Genomic DNA, 14,417 nt, shown 5'->3' with positions numbered 1-14,417 from the left:
AAAAGACCAAGGCCGAACCAGGGAAACACCTGTCCCAGGTGGGCAGGCAGAGGCTCCAAGGCCACCTTGGTGTCTCCCTCAGCAGCCCCCACCCTCTTCTGGGGACAGAAAGCAGCACCCCATCTCCCAGGGGCCAGGACAGGCTGTTGGGGAGCAGGCCACGCTGCCCAGCCCCTGTCTACAGCAACACCCTCCTGGCCACAGGGTGGGAAGAGCCTCTCCAGAAGGTTCAACCAAGCAGGACGACTGCGGTGTGAAAGGACGCCTCGCCGAATGCGACCTTCACTGCTCTGTCCAGGGCCAACGACAGGGACGGAAGCCGGGCCCTGTCCGCCACAGGCCACCCGAGCCCGGCGACACACTCCCCTTTCCACCTTCTGCTTGGGCACACTGCCCTGCAGGCAAGCTGGATGGCCAGGCAGCCCCCAGACTGCAGCGAGGTCACAGCAGCCAGCCAGCCCTGGGGGGTGAGAGGTCCAGGGCAGGGTGGGGGTGCGGCTCGTTGGGGGCAGGTGGGCCTAGGGCCCCCCTGGCACAGCGCCTGCCAGCCACTCCGCTCTAAAGTTACTGCTTTTCCCTTTTCAATAAATAAGTAGCAGGAAGAGACACTCTGAGGCTCTGCAAATATCCTGTTTCTCCTGGCCTTGGGCCCTCATCTTGGCCCCCGCATGGGCCCTGCTTGAACGACAGTCCCGGTGGCATTTCCCTGGCTCTGTGCATATCTCCTGGTTCCGTCGCGTCTGCAGCTGGAACCCCTGTGAAGGAAGAGCCCCTGCCCCCTGACTTCTCGGTGCAGCACCGACCAACTGCCAGATCCTGCTGCCACTTCACTGCCTGGACTATGGCCAATCAATTCTCTCGCTGGCATTTACTGGCACTGGCCATGGGCACTGCTGGGGGGCCCCGGAAACCCCAGCACCCCGTCCCCCTCTACATACAGAACACTGTCCGGTCCAGCCGCTCCCACTCACCCCCAGGCCGGCAGGTGCGTCCCTGCCTTCCCGCAGCCAGAGCTGCACTTGTGCACGCCGAGTCTTGGGGCCACAGAAACCCTGGAGCACCCCATCTCTGCCAGGCCTGCCCTGGGCCTTCGCTCCAGCCCACGAGGCCACCTCTCCTGGCACTGGTCCAGAGCTCAGGCCGCTCTGCGTTCACCCGCTGACCCACCCACGTCTCCAAGGAAACAGCTTCGCCTAGAGCATCCCATACAGTTCTGTCTGTCTGGCCTGACAGCATCCAAAAGTGTCCTGGGCTCCCCACTTACAGCTGAGTGTCCGGTCTGCAGGGCAGGGCCCCTCGCCTGCCTATCTTCCATTTCAGGGCCCCTTCCCACCGACCTCATCACCTGCTCTGTTTGGGGGTGTGAGGCACACGGGGGTTGCAGCAGCGGGGTAGAGCAGGGCAGGGCAGGGGCAGGGCAGGGGCAGGGGCAGGGCAGGGGCAGGGGCAGGGGCAGGGGCAGAGCGGGGGCAGGGCAGGGCAGGGCAGGGCAGGGGCAGAGCAGGGGCAGGGTAAGGGCAGGGCAGGGCAGGGCAGGGCAGGGGCAGGGCAGGGGCAGGGCAGGGGCAGAGCAGGGGCAGGGCAGGGGCAGGGGCAGGGCAGGGGCAGGGCAGGGCAGGGCAGGGGCAGGGCAGGGCAGGGGCAGGGCGCTCCAGGTCCCCCTGCCCCCAGCGGGCTGCAGGCAGGTGGGCCCTCCCTGCACTGGGGCACCTGGGGCACAGGTGAGCTGGTGCACGTGCCTCTCCCCACCTCCCCTTCTCGCCCCAAGAAGGGCCGCCCACCTGGAAAGCACCGCGGCACCCGCGGCTCTCCCTTCCGCAAGAACTCTGCTGTGTGGGTGGGTCACTGGGCTCCAGCCGGGGGCACCTCCAGCCCCTGTGTTCTGCGATGAGGCCCAGGGGGCTGCGTGGCCCCTGCTCACTCGTGGGCTGCTGGCACCTTTGGGGCAGATGCCCGGGCACTGCCCACTGGGCACATGCTGAGGCCACGTGCAGCTGGGCCCCGTCACCCACTGAGTCCCTTCTCTGAGGGGAGGAAACACTCAACGCTGAGAAAGGGTCCACCCTTGGGGTCCTGAAACCCTGCACTCAGGCCGGGCCTGGGGAGAACCCTCCCTGTCCACCCGGTGGAGCCCGTGCGAGAGCAAGCACGAAGCCGACACACGGTCTCACAGCACTGTCGGCATCACGGGCATGTGTTCTCACCCAGAACCCCAATGGGAAAGCTCCTACCCATACCCAGGGACCTCCGAAGGGAAAGGAGGACAAGGGGCTGGAAGGCGCATTTCACAGCCACGCTGAGAGCGGACAGCACCCAAGAACCCACAGCGGGTGTGCGGGGCTGGGGCGGGGCTGTCCCCAGAGAAGGCCGTGTCCTTTCAGCCCATCCCGTGGGTGCAGACCCGCGGTGGGGGGGCCTTTCAGTTACACTGTTTCAGCTGAGACGTGACCAGTCCATTCCAGGGGGCCTTAACCCTTTTACCAAGTCCTCTGGGGAAGGATAAAGGACAGAGAATGCTGAGGGAGCTGAGAGGCCACTGGAACCAGGGTGAAGGCAATGGGACGGGGAGAGACAGGCCAACACAGAGCCAGGTGCCTTCCCATGTGACATGAGCTGGGACGCCAGGGGCCTGCTTCAGAGGTGGTAACGTCCTGTTGCCGTAATTTGGACATTTTCACGGCCTTAGAACTGCAAATCTGTAAATTAATAAATCCTTTTGTAAAAGCCAGCCCTTTCCTGGTCTATTGCACGCTGGCAGATGTCGCCAACCAAAATAGGCAGAGAACGGATAAAGCAGCTCTGCACGACAGAATGCTCTTCTGCGGTAAAAAGGCCAACCACGGGCACCTTCTACAACCCGGATCAGGTGCACGCCGTCTGCAGTGGACAGAGTCGGACGCCGGACGTCCCCTGCGGAGGGTCTAGGAAGGGTACATTGTGGGGACGGAAGCAGCTGGTTGTGCATCGCGGGGAGGGGCGGGAATGAGCCGCTGACAAGGACGCGGGCTCCTGGGGAAGGCCTCAAGTGGGCCGTGGGAGACTCCCAAGCCCAAACGTTTAGTGAGCTCAGCTCACTGCAGGCCACAGAGGGCCACCGTCCCGGCAGGTTCCTGAGCTGTTAAAGCAACACAAAACCTCCCAGAGTACCGCTCCTGCCCCTCCTTTCTGCCTACACCTCCCCAGAGCGCAGTCCCTCGCCACGTAAGTCAGGCCCAGGGGATGTGCGGCCGGCCTCGGAGGTGGAGACGCACAGGCGGCTGCGGCTGCGGCCACGTCCACGCAGCACTGCCCTTTCCCAGCAGACCGTGCCCGAGCATCACGCCGGCTCCAGAAAAATCCCCTTCCCTGCTCAAGGGCTCTCAGTGGTGGCCAGAACCAAAGCCCACCTGCCTCCCGTCCAGAGCCGCACACACAGCCAAGGCCGAGACGACGCGCGGCCCAGATCGATGCCCACGGCCCGTACCCACGCATGCACCGGGCTAAGTCACTGCCTCAAAACCCAACCTCGTGGGGCATTCACAGACATGCAGCCATCACCCGGCTCGCACACGCCCCGCCTCGTTTCGGCCCCAGGCTGGGCACAGGGGCTCCTTGGCGGTCCACTCAGGACCACACTTCGTGCGTTTTGCACCTTCTCTCGGTGACCGGCTGGCTGAGGGGCCCCGCGCAGCGCCGAGGTGCCATCCAGTGCCCCCGAGGCAAGCGGCTGGCTGCATGGCACGAGCTTCGAGCAGCAGGAGGTAAGAGCTGCCTCCAGGGCCCGGTCCTGACGGAGCATCGACAGCTGCTACACAAGGCGGCGTCAAACACGACACACGGCAAACACGGTCCTGGCCGGGTCAGGGGGGAAGAGGCCGTGCAGGGGCCTGCCTTCCAGTCCCCTCCCGAGCCACGGGCAGCGGCCACGGCAAAGTCATCAGAACGAGGCCACTGCGAGGCACGGGAAGGATGCTTTGCATTGAGTGATATCTTTCAGGTTTGCTCGAGTTGCTTTTTCCACGGAAATATCAATTCCCTTACACAGCTACATTAGCGGTAAAATTAAAACAGGAGGCTTCCTGTGAAGCAAAGATGTCGTTCGTTCCTCTGCACATGGTGAAATCACCCACTGCCTGCCACCAAAACAAAGGGGGTCTAGAGAAGGCATGAGGATATTTAGACTTTAACCCTGTCTTTCGGTGGAAACATTTTTGCATGTTCAAAAGAACATCCGGTTAGGACTCTCAAGACAGAAGTTTTAGTCTTTTCACATCAAAAATGAGTCAAAAACTTTATCAGTCATATCTCCCCTTTCAGTAAAAAATGGACTGAAGCCTGTGATCTCAAATTACTGCGCTCTGAATTCGGCCCCGTTCTACAAATTCCAGATCGTCCTGAATTAAAATTTTTCAGCCTCAATTTCCCAAAGCAGCAAATAATTACTTACTGTTCACTGCCTGTGCCTCAACTTCCTTGGAAGTGTCACTTTAGAAAAATGAAAGCATTCCACAAGCTCTCCAGAGTTTCACACAGCTTTCAGAGAAAATAAAGTTTCAGCAAATGACGAAAGCGGGGCCCGCCCTGTCCAGCCTCCCAGAGCAAAGCCTGACCAGGGGCCACGGTCTCTGGGCTGGAGGACGCCTGCGTCCCCTCGGGCAGCTCTGGCCCTGGAAAGCTCCAGCATCAGAAGAGTCCCCACAGCAGGACACTGAGTCCACACTACATGCACCGACCTGGCTGCCCGGATCACGGGGGCAGGTGGAAGAGAACGAGATGCTGCCTGGCATGCTCGGCCGCTGTCTGCGGCCTGGGGCACGGGCACCCCCTGCCTAGCCTCCCTGCAGCCGGGGGCACGCGAGCGGCACAGAGCCCTGACACAGAGCCCAGGCCTCACCTCAGAAGAGAGCGGTGTGGACGGCAGCCGCTCAGGGCCGGGGGGGAACAGCCAGGGCCCCCCGCCAGCCCCAAGGGCACCTCCAGGCCAGCCCACCCCTGAGCGGTCAGCAGCTCGAGCCACGCTGCCACCCACCCAGTGCCCAGACACCAGACGCCGGGCACGAGGGAACCCCAAAGTAACCCATGCGTGACGACGCCCCCCAGCTTGGTAACCCTAGAGGCGCAGCTAATTTGATGTTAGCCATGGCGGCGCCGGCCTAGCAGGTAGCAGAACCAGAGGCCGTGGGCCTGCAAAGCTGCCCTTGCTCAATTTACTCCAGGCTAACCGGCAGCGGCCAGTGTCCTGAGGGCCCGGGAAGACGCGCAGCCACCGCCGGCCCCTAGAGCCTTGTGGGGGTCACAGCCACGCTGTCCCTCCCGGGTCGGCCCCGACCAGCTGCAACAGCCCCAGGGGACAGAGAGGTGGGGCCGCAGCCCACCCTGCACGTCCTGGTCACCTCGACGCAGGCCGAGCCGGGTCCTCAACCGCCACCCATGCATCGGCTGAACGATGAGCCCCCCAACTCTCGGGACCTGTCTCTTCATCCCCAACTCACAGTCTCCCAGCAATCACCGACCCACCCACCCTCGGGGCCCACGCAGGGGCAGCGGCGAGATGGCAGCGTCCAGCCAACTCCAGGCTGGGGCCGAAGCCCCCGCCCCCCAGCCCTGGAACCTGCTGCTTCTCTTCCACACACAGTTCTGAGCCCCATTTGCTCCACTTTTTAATCTTTTAAAGCCTCCACACTTGGATCGAATTTAGTTTTCGTTTCCTCTGGCAGCTTTCCTCCCAGAAACCTCCCAGAGTTACCCACATGCCCTCTCCTGTGAAGACGTGGCCGGTGCTCGGACTTCGGCTGCCCCAGCCCGGCCAGAGGGAGAGAGCCCCGCCCAGTGGCACAGGGTGGGCGGCGGGTGGCACCCCCCGGGACCGGGGCTCCTGCTCCCACAGACTCCTCTGCTGTGTTGCCCTTTATGGTTTCATGGTAATTTTGCATGTTTTGTCAACGTCTCATCCTACGGAGCGAAACACAGAAATCTGGGGATAACAGAGCATATGGGGCACCGACGCGGGGCGGCTCAGCACGAGGCGCAGGAGCACGGGGGCAGGAAAGGCTCATGTCTTTGGAGGCAGACAGACAGACTCACATCAGTCCTGCCACTGAGGAGGCACCCAGGCCAAGTCCCCCCGTCATCCGCAAGCGTGCACGTGCCTGCTCTCGGCGCAGCGCTGCCTGAGCACCCCCACCACAGGCAGAGCCGGGGAACTGGGACCCCGCCGGCTGGGCCAGGAGTTGGGGGGTGACAACTAATGGGGTGGGGGCGCGGCAGGGGTGAGGTGAGGGTGCGCGCAGGACGGCCACGAGACGTCCCACGAGATGGCTGGAGCCGAGGCCCAGAGGCTGGACAGGCTGGGAGGGGGGGACAGGAGGGGCAGCAGGGGAGGGTCGGGGGGCAGGAGCAGGGTAGAAGTGGAGCCAGAAGGACAGTGCGGATGGACGGGGGGCAGGAGGGACTGGAAAACACGGGGTCCAGAGGGGCAGCCAGGGGTGTTGGGGCAGAGGGCCCCGGATGCACGGGCCTGGAGACCTGGGTGGTAGCACCGAGCAGGGGCGGGCGCTGGGACCTGAGTGGGCAGCGGCCTGGCTGTCCCACCCCAGCTCCACAGAGGCACCTGGGACGCCGCAGCCGGCGCATCCACTGGGACCAGCCAGAGCCGGCGCGGCGACAGGCCTGAGCGTGGCGTCCAAGCTTCCAGGCCCAGTGGGATTAAACTCCCCTCCCGGGCCTGCCCAGGCGAGGTCCCTGGCGGCCCAAGGCAGCTCCTGGAAGCCGGAGCCACGGAGGGCACAGGGCGCTAGCCGCACCCCTGAAACACCAGACGCATGTCGACGGGCTTCAGCAACGTGCGGGCGGCATGACGAGCACACAGATGCTGCCCGGCAGGGCCGGCGTGACACGCAGACCACGTGGCACCCCGGATCCTTCTGGAACACAGCACCATCGTGACCCAGAGCTCTAGGAGCCTCTCCAGACCCCACCACTTCCCTTCTGCCACCAGATCCTGCCCCAGCCACTACCAAGACCGCCCAAGCGTGCCCCCTCCCCAGCGACGGGCCCCCCATTCTCCAGCCCCCCACACCATTCCCCACAGGGCCGCAGAGGGGCCAGTCGCTGGGCAGGCTGCCCCTCACTCCCTCGAGGGCCGCAGGGACCCCACAACCACTCCCAACGGCAAATGATTGCCCTGCCCCACTGCCCCACTCACCCCTGGTCCCACCAGCAAGCGGGGATTGGGTGGCTCTTCCCTGCCTGGGGCAGCCTGTCCTGTCCTGCTGGAGCGGGCGCTGTGTCCTTCCCTCCAGGCCCCGTGAGGCGTCCTCCCCCAGCCTCGGGTGGCGGCAGCCTCTCAGACGCCTCCTGCCCCGCGTCTTGCCTCCCCCAGTCACTCCTGGTCCTGCCTCCCTGGTGACTTGTGTGCCTGTCCCCCGCGGGGTGGGAGCGCAGAAGGCCGAGCTGACCAGGCGCCCAGTCTCCACGCCCCGTGCAGGGAAGGCGGCAGCAAGCTGTCACCAAGTGGGCGTGCGTGGACGTGCTCCCACCGCAGTGGCACAGGCAGGGGTCTGGGAAACGCCACTTAAATGCCATCCCATTGGCTGGATGTCAGAGGCAACTCGTATTTCAAAACTCCAACCTGAGAAAAAATCGGACGGCTGCAAACACAAACCAGACCACGTGCAGGCACCTGTGCCACTTACAGGTCACTTCCTGCAGCCGATGGCAGCAACGCACAGAGGGTGCAGCCGGTCCACAGGCCGGGGGCCTCCCCAAGCCCCTGCCAGCCAGCTGACCCCCCAAGCAAGCACCGCGGGGCAGAGAAGCACACCCCACCGGCCAGCGGCTCAGAGGAATTTGGGGTATCCGCCTGCCCGGCCATGCAAGGGGGCAGGACAGAAAGCTGGCGCCTGCCGGGGCGGGGGGCCAGGTGCAGCCTCGGCGCTCCCTCTGGACCCTCCGGGTAGGAGGGTCCTGACCGCGCTCCCAGGAGCCCCCAGCAGAGGTGCCGCCGGCAGTGACAGTGCCAACACTCTCAGGCATAGTGAACCTAGAAAATGACCCCTGCACACGCATTTCTGACGGTGGGCCCAGGCGGGTCAGCGGGGAGGACACGTGAGAGACGGGGTCCCCAGGTCCCCACTGCTTTGGGCTGAGGACACAGCCACATTCAGTTCACACCCCGTTCCAGGGAAGCGCGTCGTCTTTTATGATGCTCCGGGAGACCTCAGCTCCCCTTTAAGAATCTGCGAGCGTCTCCCGTGGATCCCAGAGTCCTACCAGGGTACAGTCGAGCCCCCTGTCCTGAGCCCCTGAGCCTTTCTAGAGGATGGGGCCCTCACCACCCACCCTCCCCGCCTGCACGGATGTGCCCCCACTCCGTACAGGCCGCAGCCCTCAGCACATACGTGGCCCTCACGCCCGCACCCCAGCCCCCCCCTTGTCTGGACCCCTCTGAGGAGCTGCCTGCCCCCCCAAACCTGCCCATGCCCTCCTGCCCCCAGCCCTTGGGAAACCGCTGGTTGGGGCCCAACACCCACTCTGCGCCCGTGGGAACAGCCGGGTCCCTCAGTGGTGAGGGGGCTGCCCAGGGGGACTTCCCCAACCCCACGCCCAAGACACCAGCTCCCGGCTCCCTGCCTGCTCCAGGGCCGTGCTGGGCCCCTCCCATGGACCCTGCTCCGAGTCCTGTTCCCCAAACGCCTTCCCAGTCCACGGATGGGCCGCAGCCTCTTCTGAGCCCACCTCGGGCTGCGCCTCCCGCCTGCAGCTGCAGTGCCACAACACGCCAGCCCCACGACAAGCCACGCTCACCCTTCTCGTCTGCGGGGAGGGAAACCGAGGCACAGGGGATCAAAGAACTTACTCAAGGCCACGCGCCCAGGAGGGGCAGGACGGAGGCCGCAGGGGCCCACCGGGGTCAATCCACTGAGCCACGCTGCTCCAGGCGCCACGCCCCAAATCCACACCCGCTTCCCACCCTGAATGCGGGCCCCCTCGCGGGACCCCCAGGCCCCCCAAATCCACACCCTGAATGCGGGCCCCCCCGTGGGACCCCCAGGCCCCCCAAATCCACACCCGCTTCCCACCCTGAACGCGGGACCCCCCCCACGGGACCCCCAGGCCCCCCAAATCCACACCCGCTTCCCACCCTGAACGCGGGACCCCCCCCCCGCGGGACCTCCAGGCCCCCCAAATCCACACCCGCTTCCCACCCTGAACGCAGGACCCCCCCCCCCGCGGAACCCCCAGGCCCCCCAAATCCACACCCGCTTCCCACCCTGAACACGGGACCCCCCCCCGCGGAACCCCCAGGCCCCCCAAATCCAAACCCTGAATGCGGGCCCCCCCGCGGGGACCCCCAGGCCCCCCCAATCCACACCCTGAATGCGGGCCCCCCGCGGGACCCCCAGGCCCCCCAAATCCACACCCGCTTCCCACCCTGAACGCGGGACCCCCCCCGCGGGACCCCCAGGCCCCCCCACAGCTTCCCCATGGGCCTGCCCGCATACATCCCCCTCGGGCTCCCTCCTCACAGTCCCTCCCCGACAGGCCCCTCCACGGGCTCCTCCTCATGGCCTCCCCGCTATGGGCTCCCCCCACAGGGCCCCCCCAGACTCCCCCCACTGGAACGAGGCTGCCCACAGCTCGGGTCAGCGACCCGGGGATGCAAATCCCGACAGGGCCAGACAGAAGAGCTGCCAGACCAGCCGTGGGCACATGACCTGGTCCCTGTCCGACGTTGGGCGCGGCTCCTGGGGCGGTGGCGGGGCTGAGACATCACCAGCCTAGCGGGCACCTCAGGCCCAGGAGGCTCCAGCCCAGCCATGGGCCAGTCCCCCCAGGCGGCCCCAAGCCCACCCCAGCGCCGCCCGCAAGGCCACGGGGTCAGAGCTGGAGGAGGGCACGGCGCTGCCCCCTCCACCCAGAGCACGGCACACACCCAGCGGCATGCGCGGCCACGCCGAGGCACCAGTGGTCCGGAAGAACCTGATTCTCCACGGGAAGAAACGTCAGGTTATTGACCTGGCTTCGCATCAGTCTTCCTCCTTTGGGAAGGCCCAGAGGCACCGCGACCTCAGGCCTCTACACTCAAAGCCTAGGGCGCCCACGCGCGAGAATTAACGTGCAGGGAGCAGCAAACACGACAGCTCCACTGGCAGCACTTCCCCTTTAACAGAACAGAAAGTGACAATGTGACATCTAACAGGCAGCAGCTCACCCAGGCGGAAAAGCCACTCTGATCTCAGCCCCTCCAGCTGGACCAGGCCACCGGCCGGCTTCCCCCAGACACACCTCCCCAGTAACCTCCTCGCAGACCACTTTCCCTGCCCCTCCTCCCGGACCCCAGCCTGCCTCTGCCGCTTACTGTGTGTCCTTGGGGAAACCACTTAACCCCTCTGTGCCTGGGTTTCTCCAAATGTACCATGCGAATAGCAGTAACAATGTCTCCCTTTAGGGTGGCTCTGAGAAGGACACGAGTTATTAAACGTAAGGCCTTTAGATATAGTGGACCACCACACACCCTGGGAACATCCGCCCCGTAGCACAGCAGCCGGGGCAGGGGCTTTTAAAGATAAGTGCATCATGCCAGCCCCTTATTAAAACCCCACAGAGAGAGAAGGAACAGCAGAGAAAGGCCACGTGAGGCTCCCATCACCTCGATTAAAATCTGAACTTCCTGCTGCAGCCAAGAGGCCCCACGCCATCTGCCCCATTGACCCCCCGAGTCCTTTCCCGCCTCTCATCTCTGCAGCCGCAGGGTGCTCCAGGTTCGTGGCTGTCACCCAGGGGCTCTGCTCAAAGCATCCCGTCCCAGCCAGCCACAGTCCCTGGTCATCCAGGGCCTCTTCCCACCAGACCTGCTGTGCGCCCTCCCAGCTCCTGGGCTGGCGAGGGCTCGAGGGGCTGTGCTCCCTCCTCCCACAGTGCAAACCCCAAGAGAGTGGCAGGGCGCTGAGCACACTCGCCCACGTCACCAGCACCCAGAGCGGCCCAGAGCTGTCAGAACCACCCAGAACCACCCAGAACAGCCCAGAACCTCCCAGAACTCTAGTTCAGAACGGCCTGGACAGCCCCTGGCCCCTGGGTGGCACTGAGGGACTTTCTGTGGCATGAGGCGCCTGCCAGCGCTGTCGTCCCTTTCCTAGCGGCCCTCCCCTCCGTAACCTTAGCCCCGGCACAAAGGCGTGGAACCGAAACCAGGTTTGCTTTCTTCACTCCGAGAGCATCTTGTGAACACACTGGTGGACAGGGCACACGGGGTGTGCTGTTAAACTGCAGATAACCCACTCACAATTGGACGCCCCGTGGTCCCAGCCATGAAATAAGCCTGCCAGGGGAAGGGGATGAGGTTCAAACACAATGTGGGGAAGAGTCAGGACTGTGGAAGCAGCAGCCGGGCTCACCGCTCCATCTCTGAGTGAAGGCCTCAGGCTTCATCGCCACCATCGCCCGTTTCACAGGCACATCAAATAAGTTTATTTGAACACCACCATCCCTATCACACCTAATGATGGACTTAGTCCCATTTTAAAAAGTCGACCCAGAAAACCACCCAGTTTTCCAGTAACACTGGACCTTCAAAGCGTTTCTGTTCCACCCCGCATTTGGGCAATGTTTCTTACACAGATTTTTATGGGTTGGTAAATTTATAAGTTCACCTATTCGTCTCCAAGGTGTATTTCCCAACTACCTCCTGCCTATTTAAGTAACATCCTGTGGTCCTAAGTATCCCCAACCCCATCACAGGTTTCCACTGATGAAAACACAACCATGGCACTGAATAACTTGGGTGATTGATAAAAATGGTCAGCAGGTCCGGCTGGCACCATGTATTATAAGAATACCTACTGCAGCAATGCTTGTTTGTCACAGCAAACAGTAAAAGCAATGTATTTATATTCTCAAAATACAGTAACCACATCTGTATCTCGGAGGGCAAAGGAGGCGCACGGGCTGGGGTGAAGTGTCACCCTCTTTCCTACCTCCTCCGAAGTTATGCTGCACGCATGCTTATCTTTTTAAACACATAACCACAAACCTTAACACTAGGAGAGGTTAGTGAAACAACATGCAACTGCCCAACTGCCAGCTGGCTTCTGGGGGGATAGCACCCCTGGACGCAGAGTGCCCAGCACCCATCAGGCCAGAGATGGGTCCTGACCGAACGAATTAACCTGGCTTTCTGTATTCGTTTGACAAATGCAAGTTTCAAGAATTTTCTTATTCCAAGAGCCTGGAAGCAGTTCCAAGGCCTTGCGACATGTACATTCACAAAGTGAGGGGGGGCCGGGAGCCAGGCCGCTTTCTCTCCATGACGTAACCCCCCATAAGCCACGTCCTGCCCTGGGCCCCAGCGTGACTTCATGCACCTCAGACCCACGTGCCACCACTTCTCGGAGCTGGCCCAGGGCTCTTCCGCCACTGCCCCTGCGGAAAGACCTCCTCCCTCCCCCATAAGCACAGCTGCAGACCTGGGCTCACCGGGCCGAACACACGCAGCCACCGAGCCTGCACCCTGCGGCCGGCAAACATTCAACGGGGCCTCCTCGGGGACAAGGGCACCTCAGCCAGGACAGGACCAGCCCCTGGGGGGCCACAAGGGGTCCTGCCACGGGCAGGGGGCACACCTGCAGTGACGCAGTTCATTCTCACAACCCGGGGGAAAGGGTCCAGCCAACCTCTTGCCTTTTGGTTTCCTCCTCCCTTCCCCCTTTCAGGAAACCCTCAACATTTTCTGGAGGCACCGCAATTTTCCCAGAGTAGTCATCAGACCAGAATTAAGTTTTACATTGTTAAACAATGCTCTCCAAAATAGTCCACGGTTTTGAAAAATGCAACTTTGGTGACACCTTTCAAAGAAATAAAAGGCAAAGGTACATTTAGGAGGGAACAAAGAGAAATAAATAAATACCAACATTCCCAACAAAAATTGCCCTGGGATCACCTTAATCACAGCGCTTTAACCCAAGAAGGAAACTGGCTGTCAAACCACTTTTTGCCATACTTACGGTTTGCTGGGGAAGGAAATGAAATGCCCTTATCACAAGTCACAACCAAAGCCGGCTGGCTAAAAATATTAACTGCGAACCAACCGCGCGACGCGGGTCCCGGGGTGGAAATCGGGGCCCGAGCACGCTCCAGTGTCCACAGCCCCACTCGGCACCTTCCCACTCACCTGCCGCAACGCCGTCATTTCCCCACTGCCGCTGTGGGCGCGTCAGAATTAACCTCGAGTCCCCAAAAGCCAGACGCCAGCACCCGCGGGATCTTCCCCGCCCCCGCCGCCCGCGGCACACAGCAGCCTGGACGCGGCGCCCTCGCCAGGGGACTCGAGGCCAGCCGGGGGCGCACCCTCGTCCCGGGCGCACAGCCCCTTCTCGGGGTGCAACCTCCCCTCCCCCGGGCGCAGCCTCATCCCAGGCGCAACCTCATCCCCGGGCGCACATCCTCGGCGCAGCCTGCCCCCCCCGGGCGCACATCTCCTCCCCAGGGCGCAGCTGCCCTCCTCAGGCGCACATCCTCGGGCGCAAACCGTCCTCCCGGGGCGCACATACCCTCCCCGGGGCGCACATCCTCGGGCGCAGCCTGGCCTCCCTGGGGCGCACATCGCCTCCCCCGGCGCAGGACATCCCGCGCAGACGCGGCGCCCTCGGGAAGGGGACGCCAGGCCGTCCCGGGTGCAGCTTCCCCGCGGGGGACAGTCGTCCCGGCCCGAATCCCGGCTGGCAGTCCCCCGCCCCGCAGTCCCGCAGCCCCGCACCGGCCTCCAACCACCTGCCCGGCCGCCGCTTACATAAACGCCGCCGCCCGCCCCAGCGCTTCTGTCCCGCAGCGCAGCCCGCGCGCCCGCCCGGCCCCGCCGCCCTCACCTCGGCCCGCAGGCGCGCAGGGTACGCTCGGGTCTCCGCGCTGCGCCCCAGCTACAGCCGCATGGCCCGCGCCGCGCTCCGACCGGCCCTGTGCGCTGCGGCGCGGCCTCCCGCGGCCCGGACCTCCCGCGCCGCCGCCCCCGCCCGCGGCTCCGCCCCCTCCCGCCGCCCCCGCCCCGCGGCGCGCGCACGCAGCGGGGAGGCGGGGCCGATCGGCGGCGCCGCGACGTGCGCACTCCCGCGCCGGTCTGTGCGGGGTCCTGCGGACGCCCTCCGGACCGCGCGCCCGGAGCCCGCGCCCGGAGCCCACGCTCGGGCCCGGGGAGCAGGGGCTGCCCCGGTCCTGCGGCAACGGGAGGCGGCGGGCGGGGCGCGCTGGGGGCTCGGGGTCTGGACCCGGGCGGGGGCCCCTCCGCGTGGCCGTCGGCGCGGTCGTGCGTGTGGAAAGCCCGGAGGAGGGAGAAGCGCGCGTCGGCCTCGCGTGCCCGGGATACCGCGGTTTAACTGGTGACCCCGGGCGCCCGGGGTGGGGCCCGCGGATCGGGTCGAGTCAAAGCCTGCCCGCGCGGCGAG

At 64.2% G+C, this 14,417-nt stretch overlaps 1 protein-coding gene across 1 annotated transcript in view; it reads right to left on the bottom strand.

The window, feature by feature from the left end:
* ADARB1 (adenosine deaminase RNA specific B1) overlaps positions 1-13,935 on the bottom strand; it is a 113,347-nt gene extending 99,412 nt beyond the window's left edge. The window contains exon 1 of the mRNA XM_077119158.1: positions 13,845-13,935. The gene's annotated coding sequence lies outside the window, so the exon portion shown is untranslated. The remainder of the gene's footprint in view (positions 1-13,844) is intronic.
* Between the last annotated feature and the right edge of the window lie 482 nt (positions 13,936-14,417).

Source organism: Tamandua tetradactyla, chromosome 10, assembly GCF_023851605.1.
Source record: "Tamandua tetradactyla isolate mTamTet1 chromosome 10, mTamTet1.pri, whole genome shotgun sequence".
NCBI lineage: Eukaryota > Metazoa > Chordata > Mammalia > Pilosa > Myrmecophagidae > Tamandua > Tamandua tetradactyla.
Note: the sequence above shows the minus strand (reverse complement) of the source record. Positions and strands in the feature narration are given on the sequence as shown.